Raw genomic sequence first — 17653 nt, 5'->3', positions numbered from 1 at the left:
ATTTCTTGCCCAGTGGCCACTGATCCATTACCATCCCCAAAACGAGCTACATAAATACGACGCCACGTGATACAGGGCAATCAAGTAATCAAGAGTAAAGTGTGCAAATCAACAGACGTGGCTTGCGGGGTGGCACACGTGTGTGTGGGGGGGAATAAATAGACATGAAATAAAAAAATAATTAAAATCCATTTACCTCCTCCGGCACGCCTCTCCTCTGTCCCTCGTAGCTCCAGGCTTCAGGCACAGGCTCACAGCCTGTCCTGCGGCCAATCCTGCCGCTGCTCAGAGTGGCGTAGGGATTGGCTGGGAGTGCCCAGCCAGGGTGCTTTCATGCAGACTGGGAGCATGTGCAGACTTTCTCTAGCCCGGCAACTGTGTTGCTGGGTTGGAGAGACCCTAGTGCGCATGTATGTTCGACCGGCCCGAGACAGCCGTCCCAACATACATGGGCAGTGAGGGGGACTGCGTTGCACTCCCCTCAGTGCTCATCACCCCGGTGGCTCCACCCCTTTTACCAAAAAACGATAATAAATAAACACGGTTTATTATTGTTTTTTGGTAAAAGGTTTGCAGCTGCCGCTGCTGGCGGGGGAGACGCTCCACCACCCTAATGGAGGAGTCGCCCCTGCAAATCAGCAGCATTTGCACTTAGCTTGACTGACTGTTTGGGGGTCAAATCGGCTGATTACAGACTTCCCCTGGACTGAGCGAGCTGTCAGTGTCACCAGCACCTCCTTCGTTGTGCAGAATCCTGCCAATTACTGCAATTCGACTGACAGGACCTGAAAGTGCTAAATACATTAAACCAGTAGGCTTTGTAGCTCGTAATAGAATTTACCTGGCAGCTGCAACCAATAGGGTGCCTCCATACAATTATATTTAGCACGCCCCTTGACGCTGGCTTATTGGAGGGCTTTGGGACTATGATAGGAGCCCTCTATTGGCTGCTGATAAAGAATTCAGTTTTAAATTCTTATTTATACTTCCTGTATCCATCTTCCCGAACTCCACCCTTTCTTGACACCAAATGCAGAAGGTGTACCCCATGATTGCTTAGATCCTTACACCAAGGACTCATGGTGGTGCCCCCCAACTACAAAATGGCAGCCAAGCTATGGTGCACGCTGTCCATACACCTGTGCACAGAATCACGTCTCTAACCTTTCTGATCCTAGTTCCCACAAGAAACTGGGAGCCTGATTCTCAAAGGGCCTGGGCCCTCGTGGCAGAGTCTCCACACTTGCGAAGAAATCTCTGCATTGTGAATTCTCATTGCGGAGGGTCTGCCACGAATGTGGAAGCCCTTTGAGAATCAGGCCCACACAAGGAGAAATTTGATTTTAGTTGGTACCATAAACGTATGTTACTAGAGTATTGTAGTCACAATATTGTCTGACATACATATCTAGTCTTAAATATTTGTACAAAAAAATCTCAATAAAGCTAGTGTGTTCTTAGAAGTAATAGTTACAATGCCATGACAACAGGATTACTGACACTCACAAGCAAAGTGACCATACTGGTAATACTGCAGCACGTCATATTGGGGTAATGCAGTCAAACTCTTTCTCCCTTGAATGCCATTGAGTGAAAACCCAATGTAAAACTAGAAGGAGTGCGCATAAACCACAACTAGCCATGTTGCTGTATTGTAGTCTGGGTTCCTTGGTCAGTTCACTTCCAAGGATGGACTGTGAGGCAGGAAAAACATAAGCCCATATTTATAGTTTTTGGTGCAAAACTGCACTTATGTAGTTTTGCAACAAAAATTTTACCTCCGGCTTGCGCCATTCTCAGACGCATGCCGGGCGTCATATTTATAATATGGTGCAAACCGGCAGTAAGTCCCGGCTACCATTCAGAAAAACAACGCTAGCCGGGTTGGGGAGGAAGTAAGGAAGGAGGAGGTTGTGTGTCAAAAAGTGACACCATCCTGGTTAGAGGCAAAAAAATACAGCTAACCAGACTAGCGCCATTTCCTGGCACACAACCACCAAAAACATGGCTCCTGTTTTAGGAAAGACAGGAGTCATGCCCACCACCCCAATGGCCAGCACAGGGGACAAGTGTCCCCTGGGCACAGCCATTAGACCATGTGCCATGCAGGGGGGTCCAAGTTAGGGCCCCTGGTGGCATTTTTGTTTTTAATACTTACCTGGACTTACCTGGGATGGGGTCCCCCATCCTCCGGTGTCCTTCTGGTGGGGGTGGGGTGTTCCTGGGCTTGGGGATGGCAGCTGTGGACCCTTTCCATTGTGTTTAACCATGGATTAGGGTCCACAGGTACCTTAATGCCTGGTCAGACCCAGGCATTAAATAAAGGCGCTAAGCAAGCTTAGTGTCATTATTTAGGCCCGCCTCCCACCTGTGCGTCATTTTTTGCACGGGGTTATAAATATGGCGCTATGGGGATAGCGACATTTTTTGGATGGAAACGCCTACCTTGCATCTCATTGATGCAAGGTAGGTTCACGCATCCAACAAATGGTGCAAACTCTAATATTTTGACACTAGACGTGTCTAGTGTCAAAATATATATATTGAGTTATGTTTGCGCTGCATTTGCATAAAAAAAAGACGCAAATGGGGTGCAAAAAAAGTATAAATATGGGCCCTGGATTCTACCTTTCATTGCTTCATGTCTTCTTCAGACTCTATAAACTAGAGCAGGACCTGCCTTTTCAAACTTTCAACAACATCTAAACAATGCAACGTACATGTTCTCTTATTCACGTAACAAAGTACTGGCCAAGTCACAAAGATTTTGTTATGAGTATATGCGACTTACTCTAGTAGCACACCTACAAGGTGTGGGTAAACCAGTACTACAGGAGTGAGTCACAGCGACATCCTTCTAAATGCATTTATCATGCCTTTTGAGGGCTTTCAGCATCTAGCAGTACTCTTGCATTTTAGATCAGATTTTTTTCCATGTGATTATTGTGTTTTGTGGATATTTTAAATTTAATCTTGTTGAACTGTGCGAAAACAATTTAAAATATTGTTAACTTCAGTTTATTCGCCCCATTCTGAATAATGCACCTTTTTTCAGTAATATACCAGCAATTAAGGCTAAAAGTTAAACTTTAAAAACTAAGGCCCATATTTATACTTTTTTAACGCCGCATTTGCGTCGTTTTTTGACGCAAAATCGGCGCAAACTTACAAAATACCATTTTATTTTTTAAGTTTGCGCCGATTTTGCGTCAAAAAACGACGCAAATGAGGCGCTAAAAAAGTATAAATACATCAAAAACCTCTGTCATACCGAACACTTTCCAGAATACATAGTTTACTGGATTGGGTTAGTCTTAAATGTAATGCTACAGTCATGGATCTTGTAGCAACAGAAATAAAGTCAGGAAAAGCATTTTGTTTATCAAGGTTGGAGTTTCTACAGACAACTGAGATCAGTCCTTGCCCATCACATCCAAATGTAGTGAGGTGTAATCAGATTTTAAACGTAAATATCATATGGATTCACAGAAGAAAATGTTTACTTTCATTTGTCTGGGTGCACAATGCACACAATAGCACAGGCTGGCCCAAGACCTGTCATCACCTCCCTAGCTGCGCCCTTGCCTTTCCAGTTGTCTTCTCGCACCCCTCAGTCTGGGTAGGGGCAGTCACTCTCTGGCATATCTGCATGAGAGGAGTGATCTGTGTGAAAAAGAACCCTGCGCAGGGACACTTGCAGCCAACTCTTTTTTTAAAGAGTATCTACATGAGAAAAACAACAATCATACTGAAACACCAAATGCGGGCAGGACCCAAAAAACATGTGAACTTCCAAATCACAAAGTATGTGGGATAAATTGGGGAGTCTCCTTTTCTGAAGAAGGCCTCACAAAAACACAAACAAGGGATGAAACACGGTTAATACCTATTTTAAGTGCTGTGCACATGTAATGTACTGGAAAGATATGAACAGTGCCAAACTCAAAAATGTAGTGTTGGGGTACCGCGACCAGAACCTAGTTTCCTACAGCACTCTACCTCAATGATGTTTTGGTTGGGATATTTTTGCTGTGATATTCTTGTAGCACAACATTTCTGTGGTCAATATTCTGGCATACAACTAATTTTTACATCACCGTAGCACAATATAATGAACAGTAACATCATAAGTCATGGACTTGCTACCTATTAAGGAGTACACCCTCATCCCTCCCAGCACACCAACCGATGACGAGAGAGACCTGCGGCAGAGATGCCAGGGAGAGGCCAACTGACAACCCGTCCCTAAAGCCGGCCTCTACCCACATCAAGGGCATCTTCCATCAGTTCCATGTTCATTCCACGAGAGGCAGCCAAGAGACATTTTTTTAAATTCCATCTCTGCCACTACACAAAACAAGTGACACTGTGTTATGTATACATTACCAATATTACTACAAATGCAAGGGTTGGTGGGTTTAAAAACCCAGAACAAGCAGGTCTCCAGGTCATAAGGTAAGAAGGGACACTGATGATGTACGTCCACTTATATATTTATATATAATCACTCAGTCAGATAGTGGAAGAACCAGGTAAAGGGAGAGGGAATATGTGGAGCCCAGAGTAGAGGTTTCGCAATGCAACCGTGAGCAATGGCAGTGGCGGTCCTATGTCCCCCTCTGGTCCTGGACTCACAGAACTGCTTCCCCTCTTCCCTTCTACACTGGCATTTGATGCCAGTACCCTGGAATGCAGCTTTGATGGTGTCATATTTTGACGCCCTCCCCTCCCCGAGGCTCATCAGGCCCCCGGGGACCCCCTCCCCGAGGCTGTTTTATTTAAAGGGAGGGGGGCCATGTGGCCTCCTCCCCAAGCCTTATCAGGTTTATATATATACTTATATACACGGCCCCCCTCCCCGAGCCTATTTTGGCCACAGGAACTCCATCCACTGAGACCTTCACCACTTAAAGGTGGGTGCCCTGATGCACACCAGGGAACTCACCACACACACATTGGGCGTTGGAGGGGGTGTCCCAGAGCCCCAGCAATCCCAGCCAGTTCCCTGCATGCTGGTGGAGCTGGCATTGCTCACGTCCATAGTAAGCTGCTATTTAAGCTGCTCCTTCGGAGCGGGAGCAATTTGCTGATCTGTTTCAGATCACAAGTCTGCTCCCAGTCAGCGGGAGCATTTTTAAAGCTCCCACCCACTGGGGGCAAACTTTGTGTTTGCTCCTCTTTGGCAGGAATTTAAAAAAAATGCTTCTGCCAGGCGGGAACAAACACAAGCTCCCTGCCTGTGCCAAGACTGGCAGGGAAACCACTGGGTCCCGGCTTTGGGCACCCCGGGACACAGCAAGTGAGCTGGCTCCAGGGGGCGGGGTCACTGGGGGCATGAAAGTCTCAGCTAGGGAGGCCACATGACCCTCCGCCCTTTTAAAACATTTATGAGCTCTGAGGGATAGAGTCCCTGGGGCCTTTGAAGCCTCAGGAAGGAGGACTGTGTGGCCCACCTCCCTTTTTTTAAAAGTTTCGGCCCTGGAGCTGGGCTTCCTGGGGCCCATGATGGCTCATGAGAAAAGGGGCCCCAAGGTCCCCTCCCGTTAATAAACCACTACATCCCAAGGATACATTTTTTGTTCAAAAATGACTTTTTCTCAGTTTTGGCACCGTGCGGGGTCCCTCTGAACTCTACAATGGGGCCTATTGAGTATCCCTACACGGCTGCGTTATATTTTTTTAAAGTTCAGGACATGGGACTAAGGGCCAGATGTATGACATTTTGTTTTGCTACTCGCAATTTGCGATCCTTTTGGGAATCACAAATTGCAAGCTGCAAAACAAAAGGTACAATATTGTTAAGTACGCTGTTTGCGATTCCCAATGGGGTCACAAATTACCTACCTCATTAATATTCATGAGGAAGGTCGCAATTTGCAACCCCAGTGCAAATAGCTGCACTCACAGGGGTGGTGGCCTGCTGAGGACAGCAGACCACCTGGTCTGTGATTGCTTTTTAAATAAAGCAGTTTAAAAAAAATGGAAAACAGGATGCATTTCAAACAAAAACTGAAAAGTTTTCTTTTGATTTTTTCAGAGTAGGCAGTGGTCCATGGGACCACTACCTGCTCTGAAAAAAGATTTGCTCTTTCATTCACATAGGTGAACTGGTCCCTTAGGGACCCCTTACCGTTTGCGAATGGGTTAACACCAATTTGAAATTGTTTTGGGTTGCAAAATGATCATACATACCATTCAGTTTCGGGATTAGGAAGAGACGCCCTGAACATGCCCCTTCCTAATACCGAATCGCAAAACCCAAATTGCAATTCGGTAACATCGCATTTGGGTTTGTGAGCCCTAAAAAACATTTTTCTACGAATTGGCCCATTTGCGACTAGAAAAATGCTTTGTACATATGGCCCTAAGTCCTTAAGGCCTGTAATGGCTGACAGCATCATTTTTCTGACTCCTGCAGGAGTGAATTAGTCCAAGGGACCGAACTAGGCAGATTTACAAATATTTTTGAATCCTAATTTTTTTTAAACTACTGAACAGATTTACACCAAATCAGAAAAAGCACAGTCTGCGGATCAAGATATTCTTGTTCTTGATATTCAAAAATGCACCCCTCCTCCCTCGGTACATCTTGCCTCCAGGATCCTTGGAGTCTGCAGTGAGTGCTCGCACCTTCACACATCTGGGAACATCAGAACGTATGTCGGTGCTTCTGGCACAGAGACCCAGGTCTGATGGATCTGATCTGCGCTTTGCACGTGAGAAGCTCGTAGGAGCAACTCCTGTGCAAGGTGAAGGGAGCCTGTGTTTGGTGCAGGCCCCTGTGCTGATTTATAGGAGGATTAGTTCACTGTAAAGGAATGCTCTACCCAGATTATCATTGCCATCTGTGCACTGAATTGTCTCTGAAAATTCCAGATTTTCCATAGACAGTTCTCAGATGTACCGTAGGCCCATCTGTCTTCATGGATAAGTAGCCTTCAAATATTTTACACTGTGCCAAAACATGTTTAATTAAGCCCTCCGATGCTGAAACTGTTCATAGTTTCCTAAAATCAATATATACATTGTCACATATTTTTCCTCTTACCAAAGCCTTGCACCCCACTCCTTTGGCACACAGCGGGGTTGATGGGCAGCCCCACAGGTTGAAGAGCCCTGGGCTGAGGTTAAAGGGGCAGCAGGAGGTCTGTCAAACTATTCATAACAAAAACACGGGGCCTAAATATCGTTTATAAAATATCATTCCATTGAATGTAGTTTTTCCATGTTTAACTCCAATAAGGTGATATGTTTCCATGGAATATCTAGGACATGATAGTTTTGTCAGATGTATTGATGCACTATACTCTGGTACCATACCTTGAACGGATCGAGGTAAAATATCCAAAGAGGTCTCAGAGGGGTCAGTCCATACCCCAGGCCAATCAAAGGCCAGGTTTACAAACAACAGGCACAGCGCCAAAATCAGCAGGACCGCGCCAGTTTTGGAATGCAGGGCTGCGCGGTATTCACAAGAATACGGCGCAGCCCTGCGTTTCCCCCTGCGCCGGCTGAATTAAGCTGCCTGCGCCAACGCAGGCATCCTTGCTCCATAGTGCAAGGATGTCTTGCTTTGAGGGGAGTGGTTGTTTATGTGCAGGAAGGCATCCCTTCGTGCACATAAACAATTTACAGTGGTGATTTGTTAGTTCTATTTGTGCTTCAGAATGCAGCACATATAGTATTACCAAAGCGTCATTTTTTAATGATTGTTTATGTGCAGGAAGGTACACCTCCCGGCACATAAACGATCATCAATAGCCTTTTGCTCTTTCCTTGTGTGCTGTAGCATGCAACACACATAGAAAAAGCAAAAAAACGAGGAGGAATAAAAGTGTTCCTCTTCGTTGTGTCATGCTAATGCCACACCTGGGGTGGCGTTAGTTTTTGGCGCTGCCACTGATGTACGATTCCTTGTAAATCTGGGGCAGCATCAAAAGCAATGGGTGTAGCGATGGAACGCCCACTAAATCACCCTTTGCACGTCCCTCTGATGCAGAAAACCGTGTTGGAGGGGCCCATATTTACGAGGAGGCGTAAAGCCACAAAACGTTGCACTACACCCCCTTGTAAATATCGAGCAGTGGTTAGTGCCACTGGAGCGTGGCAAAAAGTGACGCTCTGGTGGCGAAAGTGCCTTGTAAATCTGGCCCAAAGTTTGTTATTGTGGCTTTCAGAGACTACAGCTACTAAAAGGTTTCTTAGCGCCGAAAGCAGGAGCTAGGTGATCCAAATACATTTTTGTTCAGCCAGATTTTAGACGTACACTCCAAATTACAAATGTGAAGGAGAAAGTTGGAAACTTTTACCTCTAGGTTACTTCTGTATTCAGAGAAAAATTATGGGGGTCATTATGACCCCTGCTGTCAGCGTTAATGTGGCGGTAGTACTGCCAACAGGCTGGCGGAACTTACCACCACATTATGACATTGGTGGGTTGGCTGAAGCCAGCCTACCAATGTACCACTCCGACCGCCATGGTGGTAGCAGCCGCCGGACTGGAGATAACCATCTCCAGCCCAGCGGCTGCCGGTGTGTCGCCGGCGGGATTATGACCCTGCCTACCGCCATGGTTTTCGTGTCATTCGTAACGCCACGAAAACCATGGCGATATGCCCTATCAGTGACAGGGAATTCCTTCCCTGTCGCTGATAGGAGGCCCCCAGACCCCTACCTCTCCAGACAGCCCCCCGCCTTCCCCCTACATCCACGCCCCCATCACACATGCAGACACACGCTCATTCACATATACATACACACATGCATTCTTACATTCACACATCTGCACACACTTCAAAACATGTACGCAGACATGCATTCCTATTTCTATAAATACACGCATTCACACTTCCATACATTCACACACGCAATCAACACTACACACACACCCGCATTTACACACACACACTCACACTCACACATACATGCACACACACCCCCCACACACACACACGACATTCCCCACCCCCCCCCTCTGTCGGAGACCCGACTTACCTGGATCCAGGGGGTCTTCCAGTAGGAGACGGGACTGGGTGCAGCTACAGCCAGCAGCGCCCGCGGGCAGAACACCACCAGGCCGTATTATTTGTCATAATACAGCGGGCGGCGATCTACTGGCGTGGCGCTGGCGGTGGTAGCAGCACCACCTTACCGCCATCCGCCAGTATGGCCACAGCCAGATTTCCACCCTTCTTGTGGCAGGAATCCGGCTGTGGTCATAATATTGCGGACAGCTGGAAGCTGCGGTGACGGTCTTTTGGCGGCCGTTGTCTCAATGGCAGGTAGTTTTTACCGCCGATGTCAAAATGAGGGCCTATATCTTTTTGGAATTCAGAACTAATGCAAGTTGCACTAAACTGAGTATTTCTACGTATGGATTTCTAACAGGGCTACATTTCCAAATGGCGGACTGTGAGGCAGATTAACTGTCAGATTTTTCTTTATTTTCTTTCATGTGGTACCTGAGGATCCATGGAATTAAAAGGTCATTTCTGATCCCACTGTCACTGAACACTACCAGAGGTTTCTGAGTGCCTAGGTCCATTCATGAGTAGCAACCAAGCCCAGGTTGTTTCTTTGCATCCTGGGACAAACTGAGAACGAATGGGCTATGTGGATACATTACCCTATCCTGCTGAGACAGAGGAGCTGTGTGTATACACAACCCTAGCCAGCTGAGAACAGAGGAGCTGTGTATATGCATTACCCTATTCAGCTGAGAACAGAGGAGCTGTGTATACAAAACCCTATCAGCTGAGAACAAAGGAGCTGTGTGTATACATTACCCTATCCAGCTGAGACAGAGGAGCTGTGTGTGTATACATTACCCTATCCTGCTGAGACAGAGGAGCTGTGTGTGTATACATTACCCTATCCTGCTGAGACAGAGGAGCTGTGTGTTTATACATTACCCTATCCGGCTGAGACAGAGGAGCTGTGTGTATACACAACCCTAGCCAGCTGAGAACAGAGGAGCTGTGTATATGCATTACCCTATCCTGCTGAGACAGAGGAGCTGTGTGTGTATACATTACCCTATCCGGCTGAGACAGAGGAGCTGTGTGTATACACAACCCTAGCCAGCTGAGAACAGAGGAGCTGTGTATATGCATTACCCTATTCAGCTGAGAACAGAGGAGCTGTGTATACAAAACCCTATCAGCTGAGAACAAAGGAGCTGTGTGTATACATTACCCTATCCAGCTGAGAACAGAGGAGCAGTGTATACACAACCCTTTCCAGCTGAGAACAGAGGAGCTGTGTATATGCATTACCCTATCCTGCTGAGACAGAGGAGCTGTGTGTGTATACATTACCCTATCCAGCTGAGACAGAGAAGCTGTGTGTATACACAACCCTAGCCAGCTGAGAACAGAGGAGCTGTGTATATGCATTACTCTACTCAGCTGAGAACAGAGGAGCTGTGTATACACAACCCTATCCAGCTGAGAACAAAGGAGCTGTGTGTATACATTACCCTATCCAGCTGAGAAGAGAGGAGCTGTGTATACACAACGCTATCCAGCTGAGAGCAGAGGAGCTGTGTAAATGCATTACCCTTCTCAGCTGGGAACAGAGGAGCTGTGTATACACAACCCTATCAAGCTGAGAACAAAAGAGCTGTGTGTATACACAACCCTAGCCAGCTGAGAACAGAGGAGCTGTGTATATGCATTACTCTACTCAGCTGAGAACAGAGGAGCTGTGTATACACAACCCTATCCAGCTGAGAACAAAGGAGCTGTGTGTATACATTACCCTATCCAGCTGAGAAGAGAGGAGCTGTGTATACACAACGCTATCCAGCTGAGAGCAGAGGAGCTGTGTAAATGCATTACCCTACTCAGCTGGGAACAGAGGAGCTGTGTATACACAACCCTATCAAGCTGAGAACAAAGGAGCTGTGTGTATACATTACCCTATCCAGCTGAGAACAGTTGAGCTGTGTATACACAACCCTTTCCAGCTGAGAACAGAGGAGCTGTGTATATGCATTACCCTATCCTGCTGAGACAGAGGAGCTGTGTGTGTATACATTACCCTATCCAGCTGAGACAGAGGAGCTGTGTGTATACACAACCCGAGCCAGCTGAGAACAGAGGAGCTGTGTATATGCATTACCCTACTCAGCTGAGAGCAGAGGAGCTGTGCATACACAACCCTATCCAGCTGAGAACAAAGGAGCTGTGTATATACATTACCCTATCCAGGTGAGAACAGAGGAGTTGTGTATACACAACGCTATCCAGCTGAGAGCAGAGGAGCTGTGTATATGCATTACCTTATCCAGCTGAGAACAGAGGAGCTGTGCGTATGTATTACACTATTCAGCTGAGAACTGAGGAGCTGTGCGCATGCATTACCCCATTCAGCTGAGCATATGCACTACCCTATCCAGCTGAGAACTGAGGAGCTGTGCATATTTATTACTCTCTTCAGCTGAGAACAAAGGAGCTGTGTGTATGCATTATCCTATCCAACTGAGAACAGAGAAGCTGTGTGTATACATGACCATATCCAGCTGAGAGCAGTGTAGTTATGCGTAAGCATTACGCTATCAAACTGAGAACACATGGACTATACGTATATATTACCCTATCCAGCTGAGAACAGAGGAGCTACGTGTATGCATTACCCTATAACACTGCAAATTAATAAAGTCCATGTGTCAATTAAGCTAGCTAACTGAGAAAGCATGGGCTAGGCATATGCACTAACCTATTCAGCTGAGAACACAAGAGCTCTGCATATTCATTACCCTAGCCAGCTGAGACCAGAGTCAGTATACGTATGCACTACCCTATCCAGCTGAGAACAGAGGAGCTATGCGTATTCATTGCCCTATGCAGCTGAGAACAGAGGAGCTCTGCGTATGCATGACCCTATGCAGCTGAGAACAGAGGAGCTAAACGTACGAATTACCCTATCCAGCTGAAAACAGAGGAACCGTGCATATGCACTACCCTATCCAGCTAAGAACACAGGAGCTCTGCGTATTCAATACCCTAGCAAGCTGAGACCAGAGTCGTTATACGTATGCATTACCCTGTCCAGCTGAGAACAGAGGAGCTATACGTGTGCATTGCCCTATGCAGCTGAGAACAGAGAAGCTAAACGTATGCATTACCCTATCCAGCTGAGAACAGAGGAGCTATGCGTATGCATTACCCTATGCAGCTGAGAACAGAGGAGCTAAACGTATGCATTACCCTATCCAGCTGAGAACAGAGGAGCCAGGCCTATGCATTACCCTACCCAGCTGAAAACAGAGGAGCTATGCGTATGCACTACCCTATCCAGCTGAGAACAAATGAGCTATGCATATACATTACCTTATCCATCTGAGAATAGAGGAGCTATGCATATGCATTACCCTATCCCGCGGATAAAAAAGGAGCAATACATATGCATTAACCTATCCAGCTGAGAACAGAGGAACTAAGCATATGCATTACCCTAGCCAGCTGAGAACAGAGTAGTTATGCATTTGCACGACCCTATCCAGCTGAGAACAGAGAAGATATACATATGAATTACCCTATCCAGCTGAGAACAGAGTGTATGCATTACTCTAGACAGCTGAGAACAGAGTAGTTATGCATCTGCACTACCCTATCCAACTGAGAACAGAGAAGCTATGCGTATGCATTACCTATCCAGCTGAGAACAGAGGAGCTAAGCGTTTGCATTACCCTATCCAGCTGACAACAGAGGAGCTACGCATATGCATTACCGTATCCAGCTGAGAACAGAGGAGCTATGCGTATGCATTACCTATCCTGCTGAGGACAGAGGAGCTAAGTGTTTGCATTACCCTATCCAGCTGACAACATAGGAGCTATGCATATGCATTACTATATCCAGCTGAGAACAGAGGAGCTAAGCGTATGCATTACCCTAGCCAGCTGAGAACATAGTAGCTATGCATATGCATTACCCTATCCGGCTGAGATCAGAGTAGCTATGCGTATGCATTATTCTATCAAATTGAGAATGCATGTGCTATGTGTCTGCATTACCCTGTCAAACTGAGAATGCATGAGCTATGTGTATGCATTACCCGATAACACTGAAAATGCACGAGATATATGTATCAATTAAGCTATCTAACTGAGACCGGATGAGCTATGCATATGCACTGCCCTATTAAACAGTGAACTTATTAGCTGTGCCTATGAATTACCCTATGAAACTAAGAACACATGGGCTATGCATATACATTACTCTATCAAACTGAGAATGCATGAGATATGCTTATGCTTTACCCTATCAAATTGAGAACACGCAAGCTTTACGTATGCAGTACCCTATCAAACTGAGAATGCATGAGATATGCTTATGCTCTACCCTATCAAATAGAGAACACACAAGCTTTACTTATGCATTACCCTATCAAACTAAGAATGCATGAGCTATGCTTATGCTTTACCCTATCAAATTGAGAACACACAGTTTTTACGTATGCATTACCCTATCAAACTGAGAATGCATGAGATATGCGTATGCCTTACCCTATCAAATGTAGACCTCAAGAAGCGATTGTTATGCATTACTCTGTCAAACTGAGAATACATCAGCTTTGCGAATATATTACCCTATCAATCTGAGAATACATATGCTAAGGGGTATGCATTACCCTATCAAACTGAGAATGCATGAGGTATACATATCAATTAAGCTATCACACCGAGAACGCATGAGCTAAGCGTATGCATTACCCTATGACCCTGAGAATGCTTCTGTTTACCCTATCAAATTGAGAAGGCATAAGATATGCGTATGCATTACCCTATCAAACTGAGAATACATGAGCTGTGCGTATGCATTACCCTATCAAACTGAGAACACATGAGATATGCTTATGCAATACCCTATCAAACTGAGAATACATTAGATATGCTTATGCATTACTCTATCACACTGAAAATGCATGTGTTATGTGTATGCATTACCCTATTAAACTGAGAACACATGAGATATGCTTATGCATTAGCCTATCAAACTGAGAACAAATGAGCTATACATATGCAATACCCTATCAAACTGAGAATACATGAGCTATGTGTATGTATTACTCTATTAAACTGAGAAGACATGCTATGGGTATGCATTAAAATATCAAACGAAGAACACATGCCCTGGGTATGCATTACCCTAGCAAACTGAGAACACATGCTAAGGGTATGCATTACAATATCAAACTGAGAACACATGCTAAGGGTATGCATTACAATATCAAACAGAGAACACATGCTATGGGTATGCATTACCCTATCAAACTGAGAACGCATGAGGTATACATATCTATTGAGCTATCAAACTGAAAATGCATAAGCTGAGCGATTGCATTATTCTATCAACTGAGAACATAGGAGCTATGCATATGCATTACCTATCAAACTGAGAACCCATGAGCTACGGGTATGCATTACCCTATCAAACTGAGAACTCATGAGCTATGGGTATGTATTACCCTATCAAACTGAGAACTCATGAGTTATGCGTATGCATTACCCTATCAAACTTAGAACACATGCTATGGATTTGCATTACAATATCAAACAGAGAACACATGCTATGGGTATGCATTACCCTATCAAACTGAGAACGCATGAGGTATACATATCTATTGAGCTATCAAACTGAAAATGCATAAGCTGAGCGATTGCATTATTCTATCAACTGAGAACATAGGAGCTATGCGTATGCATTACCTATCAAACTGAGAACCCATGAGCTACGGGTATACATTACCCTATTAAACTGAGAACTCATGAGCTATGGGTATGTATTACCCTATCAAACTGAGAACTCATGAGTTATGCGTACGCATTACCCTATCAAACTGAGAACACATGCTATGGGTATGCATTACCCTATGAAACGGAGAACTCATGAGCTATGCGTATACATTACCCTATCAAACTGAGAACACATGCTATGGGTATGCATTACCCTATCAAACTGTGAACTCATGAGCTATGGGTATGCGTTACACTATCAAACTGAGAACTCATGAGTTATGCATACGCATTACCCTATCAAACTAAGAACACATGCTATGGGTATGCATTACCCTATCAAACTGAGAACTCATGAGCTATACGTATACATTACCCTATCAAACTGAGAATACATGCTATGGGTATGTATTACCCTATCAAACTGTGAACTCATGAGCTATGCATATGGGTTACCCTATTAAACTGAGAACTCATGAGCTATGGGTATGCATTACCCTATCACACTGAGAACTCATGAACTACGCATATGCATTACCCTCTCAAACTGAGAACACATGCTATGGGTATGCATTACCCTAGTTATGCATTACTCTCTCAAACTGAGAACACGTGCTATGGGTATGCATTACCCTATCAAACTGAGAACACATGCTGTGGGTATGCATTGCACTATCAAACTGAGAACACATGCTATGGGCGTGCATTACCCTATCAACTTAGAACGCATGAGGTATATTGAGCTCTCAAACTGAGAATGCATGAGCTATGCGTATGCATTAGGGTATAAAACTGAGATCACATGAGCTGTACATATGCATTACCCTATCGAACTGAGAACACATGAGCTATACGTATGCATTACCCTATCGAACTGAGAACACGAGCTATGCAAATGCTTTACTCCCAAAGAGTACAGAAGGATGAAACAATGATAGAAATCTGTGACACACAAACACGTTCATGTGTTACGGGGAGACATAATGTGAATGCCCAAAAAATCGGAAATGCGCGCAAATCATAGGCGCAAATGCATAACTCGTAGCTTGTGGCTCCGACCCTTACAAGTGGGGAGGGCCGAAAGGGGGCCGGTCGTTAACGGCTACCGAGCGCTGTGCGGCTGGTCCACCTGGGGGGAACCTCCAGGTAGTTTCATGTGCTCTGACGTCACCCATGACTGCTCCCGCATGTGGGGCTCATCTGCTGCACCAAGGATTGCAGGTACTACAGGGATCTTGCTGGCAGTCCCCCTCTGTCTGCTGCGGCGCTATACCAAGCGCTATACGCACTGCAGCTCTGCCAATCAACAATTAAGCCAGAAATGGTGGATTTGGAACAGTTTCGGTTCCTTACTCTTGAGAGACATATTGAGTCCCACCTCAAGCTGATTTGTAATTAATAAAACATAAGACGGTGGTAACTGGGCCATGTTTTTAGTGTTAGTTAAGTACCAGCTCCCGCGCCAAGGGTTTGTAGATGAGAGTCTAATTGTGGGTCTGTTTCCATATTTAAGGCTGCCCAGAACCACACACAAATATATTGAATACCCTGAAGGTCTGGATTTTCAACACTGAAGACGAAATTGCCTGTTTTTGTTACAGGGAAACGAAAATAAACCGGGGCTTTGCATGCCGCCATGGGACCTATCATTTAATAAAACAAATGTTTTTGCTGTTAAATAATTGCCATATTTTATACACCAGGGTCCACAGGTGCAGCATTCTGAGGGCAGCTGGTACATTAGCAGGTAATTTGCGATTCCCATATTCCTCTGGGTACCATAACACCTGAAAATACCTAATAATATAAAATAGTATTTTGCACAAGCGTGGAAGTATTTTTCCAAAATACACATCACAGGCCATCTCACTTGAAAGAGTCCAGGAAGAGGCAGTACTCTCTGGAGCAGAATTATTAAGGCTTTGTGCTTTACAAAGTCATAAAAAGGACAAAAACTAGCCCAAAGTCTTGGCAAACTATTTACTTCCCAGTGCAAAATTTATTTTGTAATGGAACGTTGTCTAAAAGTAACACAAATACCTCTATGCATTATGTTTAGCAACTTTGCGTCAACGGGGTGTTCCTTAGATGGTTTATGGGCATTTCCATGCTCTCGGCCATGGATTTTGATGCAAAGCCCTACCTGCTAACATGTGTACACAGGACTTTGCACCAAAAAATATGCCTCCTTGAGGGAGATCCAAAATAGGAGAAAGTTTTTTCCCCCAAACTTCTCATGCTTTGCATGCGTTATGCAGTGTGCAGCACACATACACAATGGGAAAAGCTTCAAGTATGTATGAGTACAGTATTTTGAGCTAGAAGGGTACCCTTCCAAAAGCTGTGCTGGACATTGCACACATATATTTGCACTATGGTGCAAAGGTGTGTGAGTGGTGCTAGGCAGCCTAATTGTGACCAGTGCTTGGGAAGAGGGCAGAGTCCCATATCATGTTAGGCACGGCGCCTTCTTACTCTGTCCCTTTCACACAACACAGTTCGGCAACTTTGGTTGCTGCATCTTGTATTCTAAAATATTAGCCAATCTGCCTCTCTATGTTTATTTTTATTCATGCAAAATTTTGCACAAGGCTGTAACTTCAGGGCACTGATAGACAGAAGGGGCGGGGCGGCGCGGGGGTGGGACGGATAAATAGCAATTAATTAAAAAAAACTAAACAAAAAAAACAATTACCCCCTCCACCACGTGTCGCTCTGCTCCTCCGTCTCCTCGCTGCAGGCACAGGCTCCCAGCCTGCCCTGCGGTCAATCCTGATGCTGCTCAAAGCAATGTCAAGATTGGCTGGGAGCACCCAGCCAGGGCGCTCCCAGGCAGACCGGCTGTGCCTGCTCTCTCCAGCCTGGAAACTGTGTTGCTGGGCTGGAGAGAGCCTACTGCGCATGCGTTTGGC

This window comes from Pleurodeles waltl, chromosome 6, assembly GCF_031143425.1.
Source record: "Pleurodeles waltl isolate 20211129_DDA chromosome 6, aPleWal1.hap1.20221129, whole genome shotgun sequence".
NCBI classification, from domain to species: Eukaryota; Metazoa; Chordata; class Amphibia; order Caudata; family Salamandridae; genus Pleurodeles; species Pleurodeles waltl.
This window is presented reverse-complemented; position numbering follows the sequence as displayed.